The following is a 25352-nucleotide window of genomic DNA, read 5'->3' as shown; positions in this document are numbered from 1 at the left end:
GGCCTCAGTTCCCCAACGGCTTCAAATTCCTCTAGTGCAATCTACCGTTAGGAGCATGGGATTTTGGTCTGAGGTGATTTGTTAGTGTTTGTTTTCCCCTTGGAGTTGTATTTTTTCACTATTCTGCTCCCTAGAGAGAATCTGTTTTTCGCTGATCTTCCAATTGTACTCCACCATTATTTTTACTCCACAGCTGTTAGCATGGTAGTATGAGGAGAAAGAAGGGGCATTTGCTAAGATTTTATTTAAACCTCAATCTTAGGTGCAGTGTCTGTGAGTCCAAATGGTGCATACTCTTCACAAATACTTTTGCCACTTTTCCTGCTATAATGTGGAACCTGGAATTTACACTTGCCACTCCCCATAGGTTGCACCTTCAAAAAAATAGTTCTGAAATAGTTCCAGAGTTGCAATGAGCTTCTTCCTGCACTCCAAAGCAATTCTTTCTTCTTTTTATTACTCTTCATCATATCGCCACCCACACTCAAAGAATGAGGCATTTGATCTAAAAGCAAGATGGGAAAATAGTTTGGGCTAGAGTTGAAGCTGTGGCTGCTCTTCCCTTCCTCCACTGAGCACCATCGGAATTTATATGAAGATTTTCCCCATCACCATACCTGCTAGAACCTGGTGGGGTCAAGGTTCTTCCCACAAGAATGTGAGAATGTTAAAATATGTAAAGTCCCGTGAGACTTTGCACTCTCATGCCAGCCCACATTCCACCTCTAACAATTTGTTAACAATTTTTAGCTGTATCTTCTTACTGACTTTTACAGCAGCCAGTGGTATCTGCCCAAGTAAGCAAAGGCTTGGATCCTGTTTCTTTCTCAGCTGACTCATTTTATCCCAAGATTTCCCATTGCAATTATCTGGTAAGTTCAAGAAAGTCATTAATTTGCGGTTTGTCCTGTATTTTCCTTCCCTTGATGTTCTTTCAGGTCTCTCCTTTCCTAAGCTGAAATAGAAAGTGATCTGGTTATAGAATTACACACGGACAATTCTTTTTTCAATTTTTTAAAATATATTGCTCCACTCTCTGACTTGCATTTTTTTTCAACAAGAAATATGCTCCATTCTTATTGTTAGTCCTGTGTAGATATCTTTTAATCTACTTTTAAGATTTTCATTTTATCACTCCTTTTAAACAGGTTATTTTATTCCTCTGTATGGTTTTCTCTCTTGGATCTGTAGGTTTGTAGTTTTCATCACATTTGAAAATGTTTGCCATTATTTTCCCCAAATATCTCCTCAAATATTTTCCTCACTCTCCTTTTCTCTGAGGATTCCAACTATATATATTAGAATTTCTAAAGTAAACCTATAGCTCCCTAATTATCAGTCTTCTTTCTTTCTTTTTTCTTTTTTGTTATTGTCTTTAAGTCTTTTCTGGTTTTCATTGTGAATAGTTACTACTGATACATCTTGAAGTTCACGAATCTTTTAGGCAGAAATGTCTAATTTGTCATTAATCCCATCTAGTGCATTTTTCATCTCAGACATTATAGTTTTTATCTTTGGAAAAAGTTTAAGTTTTTTTTTTTTTGTATCTTCCATTTCTCCATGTAACATTTTCAATATTTTCTCAAACTTTTCAAGTATATGGAGTACAGTTATAAAAACTGTTTTAATGTCCTTGTCTATTAATTTCAACATCTGTTTCTGAACTGTATTGGTTTTAATTGATTAATTTTTCTCCTCATTATGGATTTCATTTTGCTGCTTCTTTTTATGCCTCTTCATATGTTAATTGTATGCCAGAAATCATGAATCATACCTTGTTGAATGTTGAATATTTTTATATTCCTCTGAAATTCCTAAGCTTTGTTCTGGGACTCTGTTAAGTAACTTGGAAACAGTTTGATCCTTTACGGTCTTATTTTAAAGATTTGTTAGGCTGAAGTAAAACAGTAGTCTATATCTAATTTTTCTCCTCTACTGAGAAAAGACCCTTCTGAGTATTTCCAAATCTCTACAAATTACATGCTTTTTGAGTCTGGCTGGGGAATAAGTAATATTCTTTGCACCACGTGATATCTCTGAGCAGTGCTGTTGCTTTTTAATGCTATCAGATAAATTCTTCTGTTTTCTTTTCCTGGCCTCCAGTAGTTTCCTCAGACCCAGTAGCTGAGTAGTATGTTACTCATATTGTTACAGAGTTGCTGATGGCTCCAGGGGAACACCTCTGCAAATATCTGCAGGGTTTTTTTTGTTTGTTTGTTAGTTTTGTTTTTGTTGATGCACCTTTTTCAAGTTCTCCCTCAGGTTGGTCTTTCCCGGATTCTCAGTTGCTTCCCACCTCCAGACATCTTTCAGGCATTGCTCAGCTTCCTTCATGTGCTACAGCCTTGAAATCCTCTAAGGCAGTAAACTCGAGCAACGTTAGAGTTTCCCCCATTTGTTTCCTGACTTAAAGGTCATTGTCCTGCATTCTGTATGATCAATGTCTTAAAAACTCTGGTTTAATATATTTTGCCCATTTTTTTAGTTGTTTCAAATAGAAGGATATATTTCATGCTGGGTAACTCTATTTTGATTGAAAGCAAAAATCTTAAATCATGTTCAAGTACACAAAATATTTTGAACATTTCCTGAACATTTAACCTCTTCACCAGAAATATTTCTGTCAAAATGAAGTAATCACATGGTATAGTTTTAACACTTATACCCAATAGCTGATTTTTAAATTATTCATATTGCCTGCAACCCAATATCATTCCTCCTTTTCTGTGACATTAACCCAGAATTCCTTTGAGTAATTTGCCTCCCTAGTTAGCCAGTGTGGTTTATTTTGGGCTCCACTCCATCTTAGATCATTGAAAGATGGCATTTCAAAGTAGTTTGAATTTGCATTTTTCCTATCATGAGTGAGATTAGGCAAATCTTAATGTGCTTAAAAACCATTTGTGAGTGAGTGTGTGTGTGTGTGCATGTACGTGCACACCTGTGCATGTTTTCCAATAAAATGTCAGTTCATATCCTAGGTTCATCATTCTTTGGGGGTAGTATGTCCCTTTCTCAATTTCTTTGAGCTTCCTATGTACTTAAGAGAGTGACTCATTTGTCTCATAATGAGTTGAATTGATCGGTTAAATTGAACCCACTGAGTTTTATTCTTTAGTTTTACTCTTTGGTAAAACATTGTTTACTCAACATGTGATTTTTATTTCTATGTAGCAAAATCTTTTCTTTTTAGACTTCTATATTTTTAATCATGGTTAGACTTTACTAATGCCAAGAATATGAAGAATCTTTCCAGTGGTCTATTTTAATATTGTCTTATTCATGTGTCTTCTTATAAATTAATTCTTTACATTTGTTGATAATTTCCCCCAAATATTCTAGCCATATGACTTGTTTATGAGTTCTCCTAGCACTGATTAAGCCACATCATTTATTATAATTATTTGCTTTCTTAACATTTTTATAGTATATTGTTTCATATATCTCATAATCCCTAGCTAAACTGAGCTCAGTGAGAATACAGATCACATGTTCTCTTCCTTTGTCACCACAAAGTCCTGGTACAATGCCAAACAAAAAATACAACATGCTAAGCACTAGATGTTGATGCTAAAGTACAACAGAATGTATTGTGTTCTCTGTCTCATTAATTCCTCAGTATGTGTTGTAAAGCGGTATGCTTCTAATGATAGTTCAGTTAGTATTAAAAAGTAATTACCATCTGCACCATGATGAAAGGTACATGTTTCTTGTACCTTAATAATTACTTGAAAAATCTAACCATATATATACATGATATGCAGGATAAGCATAAATTGATAAGTACACGATATTTTATTATAATAGTATCACTGCATACTTTGCTACACTTCACATGGCTTAAGTTCAACATTCACAATGACTTTTATAATAATTTCTCCAATATTTTAGTCTAGTGTCTTCATGTCATATAACATGACCTGATTTGATGCCAATGTTTTAAAGCATATTTTCTTCATGTTTCCTAAATTCCTGATTTTCTAAATACTGTGTATCTTAGACAAGTAATATAACTTTCCTAAACATATCTTCTCACTTATAACATGAAAATAAATCCAGACATAAAATAGAGAAAAGGCCTATTTTTTTTCCAAAATCCAGACATAAAAATAGAGAGAAAGCCAGGTGTAGAAGAGTACATCTGTAATCACAGCTACTCAAGAGGCTGGGGAAGGAGGATCCAAAATGTGAGGCCAACCTGGACAACTTAGTAAGACCCATCTTCAAGTAAAATAAAAAAGGACTGGGATGTAATTCAGTGGTAGAATGCCTTCGGGGTCAAGTCCCCAGTTCCATAAATAAATAAACAAATAAATATTACACACAGAACAGACAACACACACACACAGAGAGAGAGAGAGAGAGAGAGAGAGAGAGAGAGAGAGAAGTGACTACTAAAATTCCCAGTAAAAAGCATGAAATATGGTCAGTGGTGATAAATGATATCATCATCATTTTCCCCATCATCCTTGTTTTGAGTAGTTTTGTTTTGTTTTTCATTTTTTAACCATTTTTATATAGGGGCATTCTTTATTTTTTTCTCTTCTTCCCTTTCATCCTTCCTTTCTTCATTCTTTCCATCTTTCCTTTCTTCTTTCCTTTCTCTCTCCCATCTCTAATTTTCCCTCTCTCTCTCTCTCTCTCTCTCTCTCTCTCTCTCTCTCTTCCTCCCACCTTCCTTCATTTCTTCCTTTTTAAAGTCGTTTTATTGTATTTTTCTTTAATAAACATGGCAGCTGCTCTAGCCTTCTATCCTAAGCACAGTGTGCCCTACATAAACACCATAAAATATTTGGCTGAGGAGTGGTGGCCCATGCCTGTAATCCCAGCTGCTTGAGAGGCTGAGTCAGGAAGATCACAAGATCAAAGTGCCTCAGTAACTTAGCCAGGTCCCAATCAACTTGGTGAGACCCAGTCTCAAAATAAAAAAATAAAAAGGACTGGGGATGTGGCTCAGTGGTTAAGCACTCCTGGGTTCAATCCCTGATACCAAAAAAAAAAAATTAAATAAGAATTAACTATTGAGAAACATAATATGTTATACTTAGAGGTCCAATTTTAGCATTTTGTTCTCTAATTAGGTAGGGATTACCTAGACCACCCAGCGTACCCACTGAGTCCTCACTCCTTAGACACAAGAGTAACCTTCCTGTCGTTTTCTCACTCTCCATGTCTTTCATTCTACAATCCCCCTTCTATCTTGATATTCCTGACTGCTCTATTCAGGGAAATTTTGTCACCAGGGAAAGACATCATGAAAGGTGCACTTCACAAGGTGCTCCATGCCATCCTGACGGGTCTTGTCTGCCACCTCTGATGCTATTGTCTTGAATGACAAGTCATTAACAAAAAAAGATACATTTTATTGAGTGTTTGCTACTCACCACACAATATGCTGAGAGTCTTACAGACAGCCTCTGATGGACTTTGACAACATATTGAGGCAGATACTACCAATTTACACATGAGGAAACCAGGCTTAGGGATGTTAAGCAAATGGCCCTGGGGTCACACAGCTGGTAAGTGACAGGCATAAGAGCTGAACCAGGTGTTCATGACTCCAAAATCCAGGTATTACACCTATAAAACTAAAGCTACACTCTAAGGAAAGGAAATACATTCGCCATGTCACTTGATGACTTTACTCTCAAAACAAAAACCTAGTAAGAATGGACAGAGTACTCACAGATTGACTTCAAACCAGAAAGGTCCAAGAAATAACCAATCAAGTGACCACAGACAGTTCCTACAGAGCAAATTAAAAAAATAAATGTTTTCTTTAAACAAAATTTCCCATGAGAATTGAAAATGCCCTATGTAACCACCATGTAGTTTACTAAAGATACCTTATATTTTCCCTTCAATCTTGAAATGGGAAAAATGTCAGTTTTGCTTTCATATTTTTTTTAAGTTCAAGATGGTCAAATATTAAACTTTGGACCCTCTCACTAACTGATAGGGCTTCAATATCCCTTGAACTCCTATTATGGTATGAATAAAATGAATTTCTATTGTCTGTTGTTTTGTTCTAAACTCCTGTCTGTTTTTTTTTTTTTGTAACTCTGTTTTTAAATTAGTAATTTTCGCTACCTCATGCAATCTTCTAAATTACTTTTTAGAGTGCTGGCTATTAATATTTTAGGTAGCTTTGATGTTTTACTTTATAGTCTTCAATTTTATTTTACATTTCACAGGTTCCTAGCTGCAAATAATCCTACAGGCAATTTTCTCACACTGCAACTATTCCTTGAAAGATATGCTAATGCAGCACGACACTTGCAATACTGGGGGTTAAGTTAATCACCCAAAATGAGTTGTATTACTGTCAGCGGTGTATAAAGACATCCCATAGTGAGTTACAAGGAAGGCTAGCTTTAAAGCTGCATTTCAGAAAATACCCAAAGCTGGAGATGAACAAAAATAAGCATTTGTTTCAAAGTCTGTTGAGCTCAAGAATCAAACATTTGTTATTTCTGGTCTCAAAGTTACCCAGTATAAATAAAGGGATTCAGATCCTTTACAAAATTTAATTACCAGGAAAACTCTTACAGATCACACAGCCTGTTTCTGGGAAAGACGAACACTGCAGAGCAGTTTCTATCTTCATATTTATCTGCAGAAAAGGGAAAAAAATTCACTATTTTGCTCTGTTTAGCTGAACCACATGCCAGTTCTAAGAATCTGAGAGCAAATTGCCATCTTTGACTCCCTCCAGGGAAGTGACACTTGTAGCAGTGTCACAGCCTAGATGTGACTTTGGCAGAAATCAGGAGGCAGTGCATTGGCTGCGCATGTGTTCATCTTTCTCGCTTCTGTTCAGCTTTTACTTGTGCCTTAAGTAATGGGTTAAGTAAGAGACTCTGGGACCTGCCAATTATATGACTTTTTCCAGTCTCTGAAATCCAAGTCGCTCGTAATACAGGTTTGTATCAACCTCATGGACAACAAATGCACATCCAGCCACTCCAATTTATGGCCCCTAATACTCCTTAGTCTTAAAGTACTCAGCAGCACCTTACCTATGCTCAGATTCAGAGACACTGTGCAACTCTGTGTCTTTGCTTCTATATGTAGAATACATAGAAAGTCAAGAGCAGCCATCACCATCAGCTCTGATGCTTCTCAGCGGCCTCATGTGCACTGCCATAATGTTTTTTCCGAATGGGCAGCAGATTAAGGACGTTCAGAAGGCTTGATCCTCCCTGTCAAAGGGTACTTCTCAATAGACTGGATGCTCAGAGGCAACTGAGGTAGAGTTCATAGCTGCATTTTAAATAGCAGCACGTCTGCACTTACAATAATCTAGATTTCTCTTTTCTGTCTTGCAAAAATATTGAAATAAGATTTAGTTTCAATGTTGTGATATGCATTTTTATGAGAGAAGAAATATATTGTGAAAAGTGTATTACTTCACTCAAGAAGATCAAGAGAGCAGGGAAGGAATAAAGGTTTACCAGGAACATAGTATTTATTTGCCATGCATATTTGATATGAGTTCATTAAATACGCAATAGAAGTGTCAACATAAAGTGTTGTTTAGATCAAGCTATGAAAACAAACTGCCCTGGTATTAACATTGGAATATACTAAGCTGTGGTTAAATATAAGCCTTATTCACTGTACAGTGAAGAAATATTTTATTGACTACTGTTAAATAACCATCTACTTAGCCTAATTGAATTTGCCCTTTATTTATCAAGACTGATGCATGGAATACTGTAACGGTGTGGTTGGCACTCTTAACATTCCATCTATCTGCCAGCCCATGGATTTTCTTTTCCCACCCATTGACATTCAGTGATTAGCAATTATCACCAGTCCATGCCTAATTTGAGGGTATTTTCTCAGTCTCACTGGACCATTGCCAAAGCTCTATCCAGTGAGGAAGCAAAGCACAGAGGTGTCTTTTTAGGGAACACTTGCTGTAGAACTGGAGTGCATCTGACTGTACTGCAGCATGAAAATCCACTCAGTGGCACAATGAAGGGTTTCACAAGACAGAGTAGACTCACTGGGGTCTCTTCTGGGACATGAAATCTGAACAGATATTTTGGATTAAAACGTGGATACCTCCGGCAAAAGTAGAAGGCTCTGTAGCCCTCCTGGCACATTGCCTTCCTGACAATCATTAACATAATGCAGAAGTACGAAGGTAGGAGACTATTATTATCCTCATGTCTCATGCAATATGTAGGAAAGCTAAACCTGCTGTAATTAATACTGACCCTTTCTTTACTGGTAGCTCTCATGGCAATTTTTAGGGAGAATATCAGGAGAACAAATGTGTAGCTGAATTTCTTAAAACCTAGGCTTTCGCCTTACAAATGATATTTGCCACTGTTCTGACCTTAATCCTTCAGGGTAGTGGCAATAAAGGCCATGAATACAGATGTTGCCACCAGGATGTATAAACACTGTAGAAGCATAAGGAAAACATTAGGATTTATTCCAACTCATTTCTAACATGTTTAAACCCTGTACTCAAAGATCATTTCCCTGGCTAAAGCTAACTATAAAAAAAAATAGATGTATCAAATATTTTTAATTTTAATGTCATATTTTGGGTTATTGTTCTGTGATTTCTGAAGCATGTATCAATGGACTTATTGACATAAAGTGAGAGTCATTAATTTCTAAATAGTTCATAAATATAAACGGATGTACATATCCTTTTGTTTCCCCCTACTCAAACTTTTAGGCTAAAGGGGGTGAGTGAAGAACTGTTTTTCAAGGTCAATGTTCAAAAAAAGATGCTAATGTTAACTCTCAAAGGTACCAATGAAATGTGATTCAAACTGTATAGTTTCATTTATCTTTCATTTCTCTTTAATTATTTTCTGCAAATTTCCAACTGTCATCTTGAGTAACTCCAGATTAAAAAGTTTCCTGTCATAGCTGGACTCTGACAAACACAAAGATTAAAATATGAAGGTTCTCTCTCTAGAAAAAAGACAGAATTTTTTCGCCAGAAAAACAAGGCAACACAAAACTTACCCCAGTGGTTTCAATCAAGTCACCCAATACTTTGCGCAAATTTTTTTTTCAACAAACTTACACAGAAAACACTTGATTTACAGTCTCTTTGGACTTAAAATCTCAGCTAACAAGTGATTCCAGTAAACAGCCAAATGATCTCCAAACTGGACATTTTTGTATTAAATGAGGTTTTCATGGATATTTTAGTTGATGCACCAATGTTATGGTTTGGATATGAAATGCCTGCCAAAAGTTCATTTGTGAGAATGCAAGAAGGGTTAGAGGTGAAATAAGTGGGTTATGAGAACCTTAACCCAATCAGTGAATTAATCCCCTTACAGGAATTAACTTGAGTGGTAACTGAAGTCTGGTAGGCTGTGGTTGGAGGAGGAGGTCTTGGGGCCATGCCTTTGGAGCGTATGTTTTTTAATCTGGCAAGTAGAATTTCTCTGTCTGCTTTCTGATTATCATGTGAGCCACTTGCCTCTGCCACATTGTTTCCTCATGATATGCAGATTCACCTGGAATCCCCAGAAATGGAGCTGACTGTCTTTGGACTGAGACCTCTGAAACTGAGAGCCCCAAATAAACTTTTCTCCTCTAAAATTGTTTTCACCAGGTCATTTAGTTACAGCAGCACAAAGGAAACAACTACTAAATACACAAAATTCTTTTCACTAATAAAATTGGTCAAATGTTACAGAATTCTTAGATGCTTTTTGAGATATATTAAGAATATCAAGATTTTTTAGATGCCAAGGAATTGTAAGGTTTCATTACCACAATCTATGTCCCACACTTTTCTCCTTCCTTTCTCAATATGTAGTTGGCTTTTCTGTGGCTCAGTTTTTGACATCACCATGAATTCAGGCAACAAAGCCACCAATACCAAAGTCATCCTTGACAACTTCCTCCCTTGTCTCCTTGGGCTGCTCCCTGTGTCTTTTCCCTTCAACCTTTCCCCTCCATTATCATCTTGCTAAAATAAGCGCCAACTATGGTTGCAACGAAAGGTGGTATAGTGAGGAAGATGGAATGTTAGCGTGATGATATCACTGATCACTTTTTTACTTGTCATTAATGTTGCATTGTCTATATAGCTTAAAACTAAAATAGGTTTCTGAGTCGAAAAATTATGACTTTGGATGTAACACAGTCAGGAGTCCTTGGACAAATTATTTGATCTTTCTAAGCATTAGACTCCTTCTCTGTAGAATGTTCATAAATTGAAATCCTTTAACCAAAAACTCAATTAAAAAAAAAAAAACTCAATTTCTTGTAATTTCTTGTTAAGCAAGTTCTTACATGGACAATCTGCACTTATCTTCCTACACTGTTTCGTGAAAACAATCCTTATGACCTATCTTTGCTCTTGACCTCCACTCCAATATTACTCTTGACCATGCCAAACATTAATTTAATCCTGGATTCAATAGATATATTTTAGCCACATTTTAGAGAATCATACTCATGGAATTTAGCTTTACTGGTTTCTCAATGAGTAAAGAAATGTACTATTCTCTCTTCTGGTTCTCCATATCAACTTGAAAATTCCCTCTTTATATTCTTCATGGGCTTCTTGTATTTGAATCCTGATTTTGTTCCCCAAGGTTCTATTCTTGACAATCAGTTTTCTCTTTCTACCTTCTCTTTGGGCAATCCATTCCAGTGATTCTAAAGACTTAGGTATGCTGGTGATTCCCATTACAACATCCTTCACTTTTCCTCAAAGTTTCAAATTCACCTCTTCTCCTGACTATTGTAGGTATAATGTGGGTTTTCTCCTGACTAAAGTGGTAGATCTAAAATCAAGCCTGTTGGGCAGGGTGGTCCACGCCTATAATCCCTATGACTAGGGTGGCTGAGGCAGGAGAATCACAAGTTCAAGGAGAGTCTCAGCAACTTAGTGAGACCCTAAACATCTTGGAGAGAGCTTTCCACAAAATAAAAAATAAATAAATAAAAAGGGCTGGGGATGTATCTCAGTAGTTAAGAGCACCTGGGTTTAATCCCCAGTACAACAACAATAAACAACAACAAAAGGAAAAAAGAAAACAAAACAAACAACAACAACAAAAAAACATGACCATGTGGGCTTCTATTTAAAAAATTTCCTACCAACCTTCAGTCTTTAAGCTTTATTATCCATCTGTGTTTTGCTTTGCCTTCTCTGCTTAATGTATTCTTCCTACTTTACAACTTCAAGATTTATCCTTCAAAATTCAGAATGAAGAATTTGTTAATAAATTTCCAATCTATGTTAAAGGATTTTTCCCCCTCCCGTCTCATTGACAATAATAAATCATAATTTTGTTTCAATTTTCCTTACTGGATGCAAATAACTCAGGGACAGGATCTTTCCCTTAATCAACTTTGTACTCTCAACATCTTTAATATACACGTGGAAATGAATCCGTAATGATACCAATTTCTGTCTTGGGCAACTGATCAAAAAATAAATAATTAATTAATTAAGGGAAGCTATAGGTATGTGGAGCCAGATTATTGCGTTCAAGATGCCAAGGGAGAACTAGCTGGGAAAGTCTAGGAAGGAGAGGAGTATATGGGTCTGAGTCAGCACTCAGTAAAGATCTGGGCTAGAGATAAAAGTTGATAAGTCATAATTATATAAATGGTAATAGGGCAATAAGGAAATTTGAATTGTTTTCTGTTTAAACTTCCATGCTGAAAGCTAATTATTTAGACCTTCTGCTTTAATCAGAGTTGCTTCTACAGAAAATCATTTTAATTAACTCAGGTATTCAAGAATCTGGATGCCTGAAACATCCCTTGCTCTACATTAAGTAACACAGTTTTGATTTCAACTAGACTGCTATATTATTCTGTTGAAAACGAGAATTACCCACATGAAGCTATTAACAATCACAGCAAAACATATAAACCAAAGGTTGAATTAAACATTACTGAGCTCTAAAAGGCATGACACAAAAGAACAAGTGCTGCTTCGTGGTGTTAAAGGCGAACAATATGTCTGTAATTCTAATGTACTCGTGACTTCCAAACCCATGTTCCTAGGGGTTATAATAAAATATTAATTCACTCATATATGCAAAGGCATTGTAAAATTGTCCAGCTAGGTAATAAAAAGATTCAGAGCATTAACTAGATAAGCATTTCTTTTCTAGTTACAAGAACTATGAACAGGATGCTGGGAACTTATAATGGGTACATAATTCATTTATTTTGCAATATTCTGTAAATGTTTCTAAGAACTACTGCAAGTCATTATTGCTATGTGCACTGGAACTAGAGAAGTGAAGAAAACACACACAAATTCGTGTCTTCCTGTCTTCAGTGAGGAAGGCAAGTATTAAAATAAATAAAATAGGATATTCTGGAAGGTGATAAGTACTGTGAGGTAAAATGAAGCGTGAAAGAATATGGAATGCTGGGTGAGAGGGCAATTAACTTGAAATAGGTTAGACAGCAAGGTTCCAAACTTTAACAACAATTTGAATGAAGTTCAAGAGTAAGTGCTGTGAATACCTGAGAAAGAAAATTTCAGGCAAAGGTAAAGACTAGGAAATGGAAAAAAAATTCCTAAGGTGTACAGGAACAGAGGAAAGATTTTGTGTCAGAATAAAGAAAGCAAAGAGGAGGTAACAAGTGCTCCTATCATGTTAAACTCTTAGACCTTGCCAAGGACTTTGGCTGCTGTGAGATTTTATTCTCAGTGGAAGCCACCGGAAGGATTTGAGCAGAAGAATGTCAGGATTGAACTTGGTTTTTTTTTGTGTGTTTGCAGATTCCACAATGGCTTCTGTACTAAGAGTAGACCATCGGGGCACAAGGACTAAAACAGGGAGAAAAATGAGAAGACACTTGTAAATACCCAGATAAAAGAAGGTCCTGTCTTACAGCAGGGTGGTATCAGAGGACATGGCACAAAGTGGTCAGATTCAGAATATATTTTCAAGTTAAAGCCACAGCATTTTCTAATAGCTCAAATGTGAATTATAGGCAGAAGTGATGCTTCTATAAGGATGACAATGTTTTGGGCATAATAAATTGGAATAATAAAGTTGTCACTAAGTTGGAGAAGATAACATGAGCAGCAGGTTTGAACCTCTAAGGTGGTGGAAAGCAGTTCTATTCTGGGCCTATTTGAGATGCCTGTTAAACTTTCAAAAGGGGAGGTAGGTAGGTGACTCTTTAGATAATACAGTCTGAAGTTAAGAATAAGGTTTGACTTAGAGACATAAATTTGACAGTTATCAATCTATAGATGGCAAAAGTAAAACAGAAGATATGAAATAATGGTCCAGGAGAGTCAGATAATAAAGGGACTCTGAAAATTTAGTCTTATTGCCTAGCAGCAAAAAGGACACACTTCATCTATTTGATCATAAATTTAAAGTGAAACCAGAAAGCAATGCCCAAATGTGGGTAAAATATAGGCAGAGGGGGAGATTTAACCAGGGTTGTACTTTGCCAGCTGTGCCAGCTGTTGAGATGCAATTTGGAGAGTGAAAGATTTATTGGGGATTAATTTTTCTGAAATGAAAGGAGATCCAACAGACCGACAAATACTGGAGTGGAATAAGAAGCTCACTAGATAAATCCTGTGCTGGATGAACATGGCTACACCTTGGTACCAGCATTTTGCTCAGTCATTGGCTGTGACTATTCCAACAAGTTATCAGCAGACCCAAAGATGTTGAAAGCTGGAGGCTTATCAGCTTGTCAGCTAACCATTGCCCAACACTCCATCCAAGGAGTATCTGAGCAATACATCTCCCTGAGTCTATGATCTCAGCCCTTCCACAACTGAGAAAGTTGAGGATGAATTTAGGAGATGATTTTCTTAATTAAACATTATTTTCTGCCTAAGGAGGAAAGAAAAAACATAAGGTGTGTAAAGCACAGGGAAAAGAGGAGAATCACTGGATATAGGTTCCTGCAGGACTTAAAAGATTGTTGGAGTCAAGATACTAGACAGGTTGAGCTTAAAAAAAAACAAGAAGTGGAGGTCACTGAGGGGGAATGCATGAAACTAGGATTATGGAAAGGCGTTTGGTAACGAGAAGGTTGAAGATGTGACCCTGGAGTGAATGACTGGCTGTGGTTGGGGGAGCCATTTTCACTGCAGGAGGAGGTCAAGAGACTGAGCGGCTGCTGTGTAGAAGGATCACCTATGAAAATATTAAAAACCACCAGGAGTTATGACAGAATTGGATTAGAAGTAATGCACTGGGAGCAAAATCTTCAAGTAATAAAAGGGGGCCATCTAGGAATTGGCAGGTTATTGCAACAAGGAGGGTGGTGGTAGAAAAATAGATGACATGAAATTCAGAGTTGGGAGGATTTGGAGAGGTGAGAAAATGGCATAGAGACAGAAATATGGGAGAAGTTAAAACATCTAGTGTAGCTCTAGCACAGCGTGTAAGTAGAATGGGAAGAAATTAACACCCCCTGGGGAGGTCTGCATTGCTGAGAGCAAGTTTCCATTTAGAGCAAGAAGGTGAGACTGCGTTCCAAGAAAGTTCTGGTGTTCTTGACTGAAGAACCATTCCATGTGCGTTTGTGTTTTTGTTTGCTGAATGTCCAGTGGATATCAGGGTCAATTCCTTATAATTTCCAGGAGTCCCTTTATCACAATTTCCTGAAATGATGTAAGGGTGTGAGAAGGCAGGACATGAGGTATGACCTGGGATTCTGAGGCTTTTTATGAGCACAAACAGAATGAGAAACAAAAAGCAGGATTTGATCTGTGGATCTCAGAGTAAATGACAGTGATGAGGTCAAAATGATGAAGAGCTGGGAAATGCGTTTGTATCTGGGGCACTGAAGCCTATATTCTGAACATAGAGGATAGCTGTTTGGTGTTTGGAGAGTCATACTATGAGCATCTGTGTTTTTGATTTTTAGTACTACTCTATATGACATAGATACTTTTTTCACATAATTTACCTCAAATAACTGCTCAAAAGAACTGTAAAGAGGACATTTTACATGTATGATAAAACTGAAATTCAGAAAGGTCAAGTGACTTATCTAAAATCACAGCTAACTCATAGAAAAACTAGGATTTTACATCAGGCTTCTCTGACTTGAAGCCTGGACTAGGGCCACAATGAAACCTTTATCACTCATCTTACAGAAGGCATCCATACCAGTCTGCATTCAGTATTTTATTCTTTTGAAAATAGTTGTCAACTTTTCAAAATATGATATCACATTGTGGTTGTTACATGCATGTACAAACATGTTACATATGATTACATATTATCCCATATAATCATTTTGATCACTTAGCTCAAGTCTACAAAAGTTTTTTTTTTTTTTCCTAATTCCCTATGTACATTTTTTTCCCCCAGACTGAAGCCAATATGTCATTGATCACTTTAAATTTATAGACTAAGGCAGCAGTTTGATGGGATTGAATAGGGAATTTGAGGGCCAAATCACCACCCAGATTCCCATCATGAATTAAAAAGGAACTCCACATAATAAAGGCAGCAGATCTGGAATCAATAAGCAATGGTAAATCCAAAGGCCCAGATTCCATATAAGCTATACATTTCTCATCCATGTCAAACTTTCTGTTAAAAAATATACGTACTCCCACGAATTGTGGGTTGGCTAAGGAATAACATTTATGTTAAACTCACTAGTTGTTTTGTTAAAATTATAATAAACAATAGATTTGAATAGTAATATACCAGTCCAAAAACTGTAAGCCAAATAGTTCATTATAATAGTTCATTATAATCATAAAGATTTCAGATATAAACTATATGTCCATTTTATCTAATGTATAACTTATGTATTATAGCCATGCTCTCTTGTCCAACACAATAAGAAGATTACATTCAGTTATATTTAATGAGATTACTTCACTGTCCTTTTTTAAAAAATAAAAATTATTTTTAATGTAGCATTAAAATAGCTGCCTTAGAAATGATGTGAATTTTTTGGCTTGGCCAACAAAAGCATCCAAAAATATTTGTCAAACCTTGTTTCCTAGGCCTTCTCATCCTTGTAAGTGCCAATCAGCCCATTAGGCTGGCGATGAGAAGGAAAAAGGGAACTTGAATCACAAAGCATACTCGGTCCCCAAAGAGAATGAACACTTGAAGATTGATATTTGCCATATTTCATGGACCCCACGATACACACTTTCTAAAATCTGGATGTCTTTTTTATAATTAAAGGAATCCATAGATTTGATACAACTTGCTAAATTACATTAAATGTATTTTAATCTATCTGGCATGGCAAAGCAATTCATACAGGATAAAATGCCTCCTCCACCTCTTCCAGACAGATCTGTAGAATGACAATGTAAGCGAGAGCAGCAGAAAATCCTAACACAAAAGTCTCTGTGTATCTGCTCCAAATAGGAATATCCTTTATGCAAAGCAAATCCACATGTAAAGAAATGACACGTGTCCAGTCTGAGTGAGCACCAAATAAGAAGACATGCAAAGTATTTACAAACCAGTGAGCACCACAAGGTTCACTTCTCTCTGGTGAAATCCTAGAAAGGCAATTCACCCAACAGACCCAATGGAATCTTACTATTTTAAAAGATCGAATTAATAAAGTGTAAGTCATTATTGTTGCCAAATATGGCTCTGAATAATTTTGTCTATTGTATCTCATTTAATTCTAGCAACACTGTGAAGTATTATTATTCAGTCTACACACATAGAAACAGAAGCTCTAAGAGGTTCAATCACTTGTCCCTAAAACCCTCATAGAAAATAAATAGTTACAATTTGAATCTATCCCCAGGATGCCTTTGCTGCCCTAGAACTCTTGCGCATCACCAGCAAGATGGCTTACCCCATAAGCATGAAATAAGCCATCTTTCTGGTGAAATACCAATTGCAGAATTTGAAATTAGAATCTAAAAATAAAAAATAAAAGCAAACACAAATATAGCATACTTTATGTACTCCCTTAGACAGTTCTCATGCCTCTTTAATACAACTCCCTCTGTGCACAGAACTGTAGTGGGTTGTAATTGCCATGATATGGAGAACACTAGTACCAGAAAAAAAGACTACCTCATTTATGGAATAATTTAGAACAGTTGTTCTAAAATACTAAATTATTCTGAGAAAGCAAAATAATATGTCCAACAAAGAAATTTCTGTTTTTCGACAGGCTCTCTGGCACCTTTTTAGTAATAAACCAACATCCTCATAATATCTTCCATTTAGGGAGTGCCCATTATATATGACATGTTTTCCTCTTAATAATTTTGTTGCTTAATCCTCATGGCAATGAGATTGAGCCCATCATTATCTTCCTTTTTATAGGTGACAAAGTGAAGGAGAGAGACATTAAGTAATTTGTCAAAAATGAACTGACCATCATATCTAAAAATTGGACTTTCAAACCTTAAAATCTGTTTTCTTAACCATTGCACTCTACTCTTTTTGGGGCCCTCTGAATTGTCACCGTGTAATTTCAAGACACAAAAACCATAACCTGGATCTGTGGCTCAGCTGCTTGGGAGGCTGAGGTAGGAGGATTGAAAGTTCAAGATCAGCATGGGCAATTTAGTAAGATCCTGTTTCAAAAATGAAAATTAAAAAAGACTAGAGATGTAGCTCCATGGTAGAGTGCTCCAAGTTCAATCCCAGGTACGGGGTGGTGGTAGGGAAGGCAAAAGGCAATGACATTGTAAAGCCAGGAACTGAGGTGAAGGGTATAGCAATAACTATTATCAACTATTTCTGCCTGGACCAAATTTTTCAGATGGCATGTTTCGTATACTAAAGGCAAATTGTGTTGCCAGAAATGAGTCCCTAAAAAGGTAAGGGTATTATGGAAAAGAAGAGGTATTTATCTGGGGAAATGAGTTTTTAAAAATATAGCTTAAGCAACTTAATTTTTCAATTCCTTGAGTTTTATAGTGAAGATTTAAATAAGTTATAACATTCAACATTCTGAGGTTTTGAAGAACAAAATTACTTTTTAAATTCCTTTGGAAGACACGAAAGATTGTAGTGGATTAATATTTTTAATGATACTGAACAGATCACACTAGGAATTTAAGAACTCTAAAAAAGAAATTTCCCAGTACCAAATACTTGGGCAAATTTTGAACTCTCCTTTCTTTGATGGTAGTTATGACTTAACACCAAAATATTTTGCTTCTATGTAAGCAAAGAGAAAAATAGTTTTAAACCTATTGGCCAAAATTAGAAAAACATGACAATCCTGAATGGGCAGTATATACTTGTGTAGGGGCAAAAATAAAAGAGAAAGATGGGTGAGGAGCATGGCACCTCTATGCACAGGTCACCTAGGGACACACACGTGGTTTCTGAAATATTTGTGAATTTTCATCATTGGCACATATAATTCAATATTAAAATAACGTCTTCAAAATAAATGCGATTATTAAGTCTAATTTTGATAGAACATTCAAAAGAACCAGAAATACCAAAGATCAAATTAGATTAATGACTTAAACTAGTAATTTTGACAATCCAAAAAAAAAAAAAATGCCAGTACTAAGAAATCAGATAATGTGTGTCTGAGACCAGATCCTCATCACCATGAGCCAGCCAACTGTTAGAAATCTCTTCGTTGTTGCTTATTTTCCCCCCTCTAGTCATATTTCATAGATTAAAGTGAACACTTATCTCCCAATCTATTTATCCGCATTTTCAATAATTTGCAAATTGTCAGGAGTAATCAAATGATAATGACACAAATGTGTTCCAGAAACACACACACACACAAACACACAGAAAGAGAGAGAGAGAGAGAGAGAGAGGAAGAGATATAAAGAGAAAGAATCTGCAGACTTTTTCTATCATTTTGCCCTGTGATGATTGCTACAAGGATCAATCCTCCCCAAAGCCCTTCTCTACTCTCCACAACATGTTGCCGGAATCATTTCTGGTAAGCTGAGGTGTTGTTCCTAGCATCAATGATGTCACTGTGTTGCTGCCAGTTTGCCAGAATTATTTTGACTCCCACTTTTGTCAAGAGACTCTGACCCAAGAGGACCCAAGAGAGTCTATTATAAATCCACGTACCATCTCAAATCACTGGAAAAAGAATGAAGTTGAAAATCACCAGTTTTTATGCTGCAGATAGTTTCCCAATTTCAATTAAAAACAACAGCTGAATATTAAAAACCCTTTTCCAACTTGTGGCAAATCTATTACTCTCCTTTAACAACCCACTACGTCTTTCTACAAAATTGCAGCTTGTAAAGGGAGGAGACGGGAAAATGGAGGGCAGGCTCCGAGCTGCCTTAATTTATCACAACTTGTTTTGTACAGACATGCAGGAAGGGAGCGTGGGCAGGAGGCCAGGCAGGAGGCAGCCTAGTGCCTCTGACGCCCTGAAGAGCCCAAGCCACCAGCAGTCCTCCCTCCTCTGCCACTGGGCTGGATAACCACAATGTGTTCTTCATTTGTCTTTTTCCCAGAGCACCACTGAACTGGAGGAGTGGAAAAGAGTGGAGAAACCTGGACATTTTATCTCTGGGAATTTTTCAGTCTAGAAATTTAAGAATGGTGTTAAAAGGAAATCTGATCCAATGTATCTTAACCTGCTGCAAAAAAAAAAAAAAAAGAAAGAAAGAAAAAATTTCATCTTTGCAGCTTCCTGCACACCAGACAACATCTCTGTCATTATGTTATGAAGGCATCACTCTATCAGCTGTAAGAGTGCTACTGGAGGTGACTGATAATAATTAATGTATCTTTTCAATTACAGCCTCTGACAATATTACTGATAGACATGCCATGGGTAATGTTACATAACAAAAGACATGTTGAAAGTATTTTGTTATATGACTATTCCATCATTTATATTTCCTGTCTCAGCCACTCTCCTTTCTCCTACCAGGATTGATGTAACTTGCTTCCAGTGGCATTTTCAAAGGTCCAGTTGTACCTTTAGGACCAAATTTTCGTGGAGCAATGCTAAACTTGCCTGCAGAAATCTACCTTCATATTTTCTCAAGAAGATGGATTTGACTCCAGTAAAATTATCACCAGTGTGGCATGTAGAAGTTATACTTTCTTTACTGTAGCCTGGGATTAAGGGAGTCTGAATTAAATCTACATGTTTTTTTATGAGAGAAAGTCAACTCTCTACTTTTTTGAAAATTTAGCTCTTAATGTACATTTGGCTCTCAAGGGGAAACTCAGGCATCACCGTGTATTTCCTAAATTAATCCAATTATAATGATTTCTATATTTAACGATGAGCCACAAATGTTTTTAATCACGCTTTGTTCCCTGTGGTACAGCTTACACAATACCATTGCCTGCATGCTAAAGAATAGCATAAAAATACTCTTGTACACTAATGGAATACCTGGCAGTGTGAGGAATTCATCTTCAAAGATCAAACCACTTTCTGAAAGGGCAGAAGCCACAGATTTGGAACCAAACAAAAGTCTGTTTCACTCATGTTTTCTTTGGCTTTCTCTACCCAGCCAAATTGGATAGTTCCAATAAAAAAGTATCCACCTTGGGGCCTAAAATTATACCCTTAAAATTAACAGGATAATTATCCACTCTGTATTCCTCTTTTTCTCTGAAGATACAACCATTGTCTTATGGCTTCAGGAAAAACATTACTGAGAATTTCATAGAAAAAAAAAGCATTTATCAGCGTTGGGATCTCCCTTCATTACCTTGAGGCATGTTTCCAAGAATTTGGGCCCCAGAATTGAGAAACCAGATATATGACCTGGGATCTTCACCCCTTCAAAAAAAAAAATCAGAAGTCATTTAATATCACTTTTCCATTGTGATTTATGTACACTTGTGTGCAAGTGTCATTAGAAATGAAGTTTTACATAAGTGGAAATATGTAGAATTAATCCAGTGTGTTCAATAATGTGTTTGACATAGGTTATCTAGGAATTCCAGGGGTGTGTTGGGGTACAACCTTAGTCATGCATGCTCAATGGAAGCCTTGGTTCTTAAACTTTTGAATATTCTTCAACAAAAAAATCATTGACAACAATCTGGCACTGCTATAACAATGTACCACAAACTGAATCCTTATAAATCAGAAATGTATTATCTCACAGTTGTGAAGTCTACAATTCTGAAATCTAGTTGTCAGCAGAACTGGTTTCTTCTGACAGGTGTCAGAGGGATGATTCTGCTGCATGCCCCTTTCATCGCTTCTGATGACCTCAGGAATTCCTTGGTTTGTCAAGGTGCCTCCCATGTCATTACTTTCTCTGTGCTCTCAAACTATCCATGTGTGTAAATTTCTCCTTTTTCTGTGAATACCAGTCATGTTGAATTCAGACTCACTCTAATGATCTCCTCTTAACTTGACCCTGTACAAAGACTCTTTCCAAATAAGGTCACATTTAGAGATTTTAGTTTAGGGCTTTAGTAGCTGTTGTGGGTGGGGACTGCACAATTTCACCTAAAATAGGAATTTAAAGTTTCAAAAACATCAATGATTTCTTCAAACAGAATTATGTTTTTGTTTTTTTTTTCACTACAAAACATCATCAGTCCTTGACTGAGTCGTATGTGTTGAGATGGGTGATTTTTAATTAACTAACAGTTGGGACAGTGGGTAAACAAGTTAAGGAGAGTTGGCAGTGGAGGAAGCATTTAGTACCTCCTGAAGGTGAGCATCAAAACCTCAATCAAGGGAAGCATGTGTGTTTTCGATAATTATGTTAAACATTAGAATTTTGTAGCTGAAAGGAAAGAAATTACCTGTAATATTAAAAAGTAAATGCTCATTCAAGTATTGTTGCCTGTTAGGAAGAAGTAAAAGATACTCATAACAGAGGGACATTTGGACATACAGGTTGAGAAGGAAGACATTGCAAACACATGGAAAACTTCTCCAATGTGGGTTGGGGGAGAAAGTGAGACTAGAATCCACACAGCCATTTCTATGAAAGAAAAGGGACTTCTCAACACTTAAACACTACCAGTATAATAACAATTTACTAAAAGTACACATGCATCATTACCCCCTCTGTGATGGGAAGCATGAGGGTTTGGGAACTAAATATGATGCACTTCAGTAAACTCAGTCTGATCCCATTTGGGCAGCTTAGTCTGTTCAGTAAATGTTGAGATTTTCAGATTGCCTTTTCTCCCCATTGCTCTTTGGGATGATGTCTGAGTTTATAGCAACCAAGGATGATTCTATGACCACATAGAACTTTCATACGTTGAAACTTAATTGTCAATGTAATAGTATTAAGTGTCAATACCTTTAGGAGGTGATTAAATCACGAGGGCTCTGCCCTCCTGTGTGGGATTAATGGCTTGCAAAACAGGTTCTCACAGCATTCACCCCCTTTGCCCTTCTGCCTTCTGCTATGTAAGGACACAGTGTTCAAGATGCCACCTTGAGCAAAAACTGGGCCCTCACTGGACAACAAACCTGTTGGTTCCTTGATCTTGGACTTCCCAGCCTCCAAAATTGTGAGCAATAAATGTGTTCTTTGTATGTTACTCAGTCTCAGTAATTTTGTTATAGTATCAAGAATGGACAAAGACAGAGGCTCCCAAGCTTACCTGTAGATCAAGGAGACCTCAGACACCTGGCATTCTCCAGATCATTTTGCTATGATTTACTGCAAGCTCTGGATTTTTAGCTACTAATGACTGAGACAATTGCTGGCATTCTGGGATTCTGTGCAAGACTCAGCTGATAATTTTCAGTCACCATTCCCTAAAAATAATGTCCTCCCTGTCTTGATTCCAGTTCTCTAATGATCTACCAGTTTTCATGGCACCTCTGCATACTATCAACAGATGTCCGGCAACGTGTTGGGAATATCCACATCTGAGCTGTCTCCTTCAATTGGGTTTTGGCAACCTATGGCCTCTGAGCCCAACCCAGTCTGCTACTTGATTTTATAAATAAAGTTTTATTGAAGTACAGCTATTCCCATCAATACACATGATTGTTGTTGTCTATGACTGTTTTTCCCCTACATTGGCAGATGTAAGTACTTGTGACAAAAACCACATGTTCCACAATGACTAAAATATTAACTATCAGACTCTTATCAAGAAAAGTTTGCTAATCTTTGTCCTAGAGGTGTGCAGTCTTTCCTTGTATGCCTAGGGAAGTTATGCTAGTACACACAGGTGCATGCACACACTCACACGTGCACACACATACACTCACACATATGTTCCTAAACTTCAAAATTTGTCGGTTTTATATGACACTGCTTCCTTGAATTTTTATTCCATTAAAAAAAATGAAGAGCAGAACTCACAGTATAACCCTGTGCTTTACCTTAGTTTCCCTTTTCCCATATTTCACCAGCACATGAAGATGTAGACTTTCTACTTCCTCTTTGTATATCTTGTTCTTTTATCCATCCAGACACACTTTAAAAATAATAATTCCACTCTCTAGAATTCCAGGTCTGGAACAGAGAAATTTAGAACAGCATTTTCTCTGGTGAGATTTTCTGGGTTTCACTATTATTACCTTGCGTTAAAAAACAGCCCACTTTGAGATTCAAAGCACATCGAGGACCTCTGGGTTCCAGGAAGAAACTGCTCTCTTTTTCCCTACGGCAATAAGCTTCTCTGCTCAGCCTTGTAAGTGGAATGCTAAAAGGAAACATGATTTGAGACTGACAAATACATTGGTTTAATATCACAAAAGCAGTATCACTATTACACTGATGTGCATGATGATGCTTTCCTGCTTCGTTGATCCTTTAAGTGTGAGCCCAGATTGCAGTGTGCATACCACTTTTAAATTCCGGCATCAAAATAGAAGCAAGTACATATATCTGACTAGATAGGCAAATAGAAGCTACAGCACTGTCCTGCTCAGTTCAGCCTTTACTCTGGGTATTATCCCAGTTTATCCCAACTCCAGTTCGATGGAGAAACTCTCTCTAAAATTATCCTATAAACATCTTTGCATTTTTTGTCAAGCAAATGTAGTAGCCTTCTTCTGTGTCTATTTCAACACCAGTGAGAAATGATCTTGCTGCTCTAAACCTCTACATAGAAAATTAGATTATCATCTTATATTTATGACATAAAAGAAATTTGGGGCTATATAATAAAGTACATAAACTCTTCCTTAAATGTTGGGCAACCAGAATAGTTAGAATTATTTGTTTGTATGTGTGTATACACACACACACACACACACACACACACACATATAATTTGAGAGCTTTTGCCTTTTGGCTGCAAGAATGTCATGAGACTCCCTTCATCCATATATTATTTCATTTATGCCTCCCTATCTAGTAAAGTGGATATTATTAATTATGCTTAACAAATAAGGAAACTGAGGCCCAAGCATACAGCAAATAAGAAACAAAGTCAAGATTTGAGTCCAAATCCATTTGGTCCTAATTCATACTTTCCTTTTTAGTTTATACTGCTTGTCCCCTGATCAATTTTTGCGGGAACAAACTACAATGATGATAGTGTTAAAAGTGAGAATAGTAAGAACTAACTGAAAATCCTACTTCCAAAATTATTAGCCTTAATCTTCATTAGTTACAATTGAAATCTGTTAGTTAGAAGAGAGCAAAGGATATCGTAATGAAGAAGCAGGGGTGGGGAGAGGCAAATGCAAGTAGATATGTTCCTTGGCTGGTTGCACTAATATCTGCTTTGGTTTGGCAAAGAACAAAGTTAAAATCCACCAATGGAATTTTACTTCATTTCTCAGATCCCATCAGAAAATCTGGCACCACAGAAATATTTCGTTTATTTGTCTTCAGTTTTCTGGATTGTTATTTTAGAACTATTTTAACCAGGCCAAATATTCTATTTGAGTCAAATCAGTAAACTCTTTGTGGCATTTTCAGATAGAAGTGGCCCCTGCCCCTAAAGTGTCTTATCCAGAGAGACTTGTTACACACTAAAATTGCTAAACTTCTTCCTTAAGGTAAGGCCTAAAGTATAAATCAAGGGAATGCTTATCACATTGACCTTCACAACTGACACTGTGATAACACACCGTGATCTTTCTGCTATAAGGAAAGGTATCCAAGAAGAATCTACTGATGAGGGAGAGGGGAGGGAAGATATCATTGAGTGGAGCTTGAATTGGAGAATGTTCTTGACATTTGAAAAGAAATAAAAGGGTACCAGACTTCCAAGGACAAGGGAATGTTTTCATGAGAAAGGGATGACAATTTTTCCCTGCTTCATAAATTTGCCCCAGACTTGGTTGGTCTCAAGATTTTATTTTCCTACCACTTTGTCAAGTTAACATGTATTTCATGTGTAATTACTGCTAAGTTTATTGGGCAATGATGACTAACACAGATTCATGGTCATATTCAACAGATGGCAATCTCTGTCCTCATACTGTGCATCCAAGTAGACCAGTGGTACACTGATTGTCTATCAGCCAGCTCTCGAAAAAAAGAAAACAAACAAACACCCTGA

The 25352-nt window shown here is 36.7% G+C and overlaps 1 long non-coding RNA gene across 1 annotated transcript; it reads left to right on the top strand.

Moving 5' to 3' along the window:
- Positions 1–764: 764 nt before the first annotated feature.
- Positions 765–22827, top strand: LOC124091921 (uncharacterized). The gene is made up of 3 exons (XR_006851461.2): positions 765–872; positions 19397–19649; positions 19819–22827. It is a non-coding gene; the product is annotated as an uncharacterized LOC124091921 (long non-coding RNA).
- The last annotated feature ends 2525 nt before the right edge of the window (positions 22828–25352 follow it).

Source organism: Marmota monax, unplaced genomic scaffold, assembly GCF_021218885.2.
Source record: "Marmota monax isolate L192 unplaced genomic scaffold, Marmota_monax_Labrador192_F-V1.1 WCK01_AAM20220418_F8-fsc00046, whole genome shotgun sequence".
Classification (NCBI taxonomy): domain Eukaryota; kingdom Metazoa; phylum Chordata; class Mammalia; order Rodentia; family Sciuridae; genus Marmota; species Marmota monax.
The sequence above is the reverse complement of the archived record's forward strand: the minus strand, read 5'-3'. Positions and strand labels throughout refer to the sequence as shown.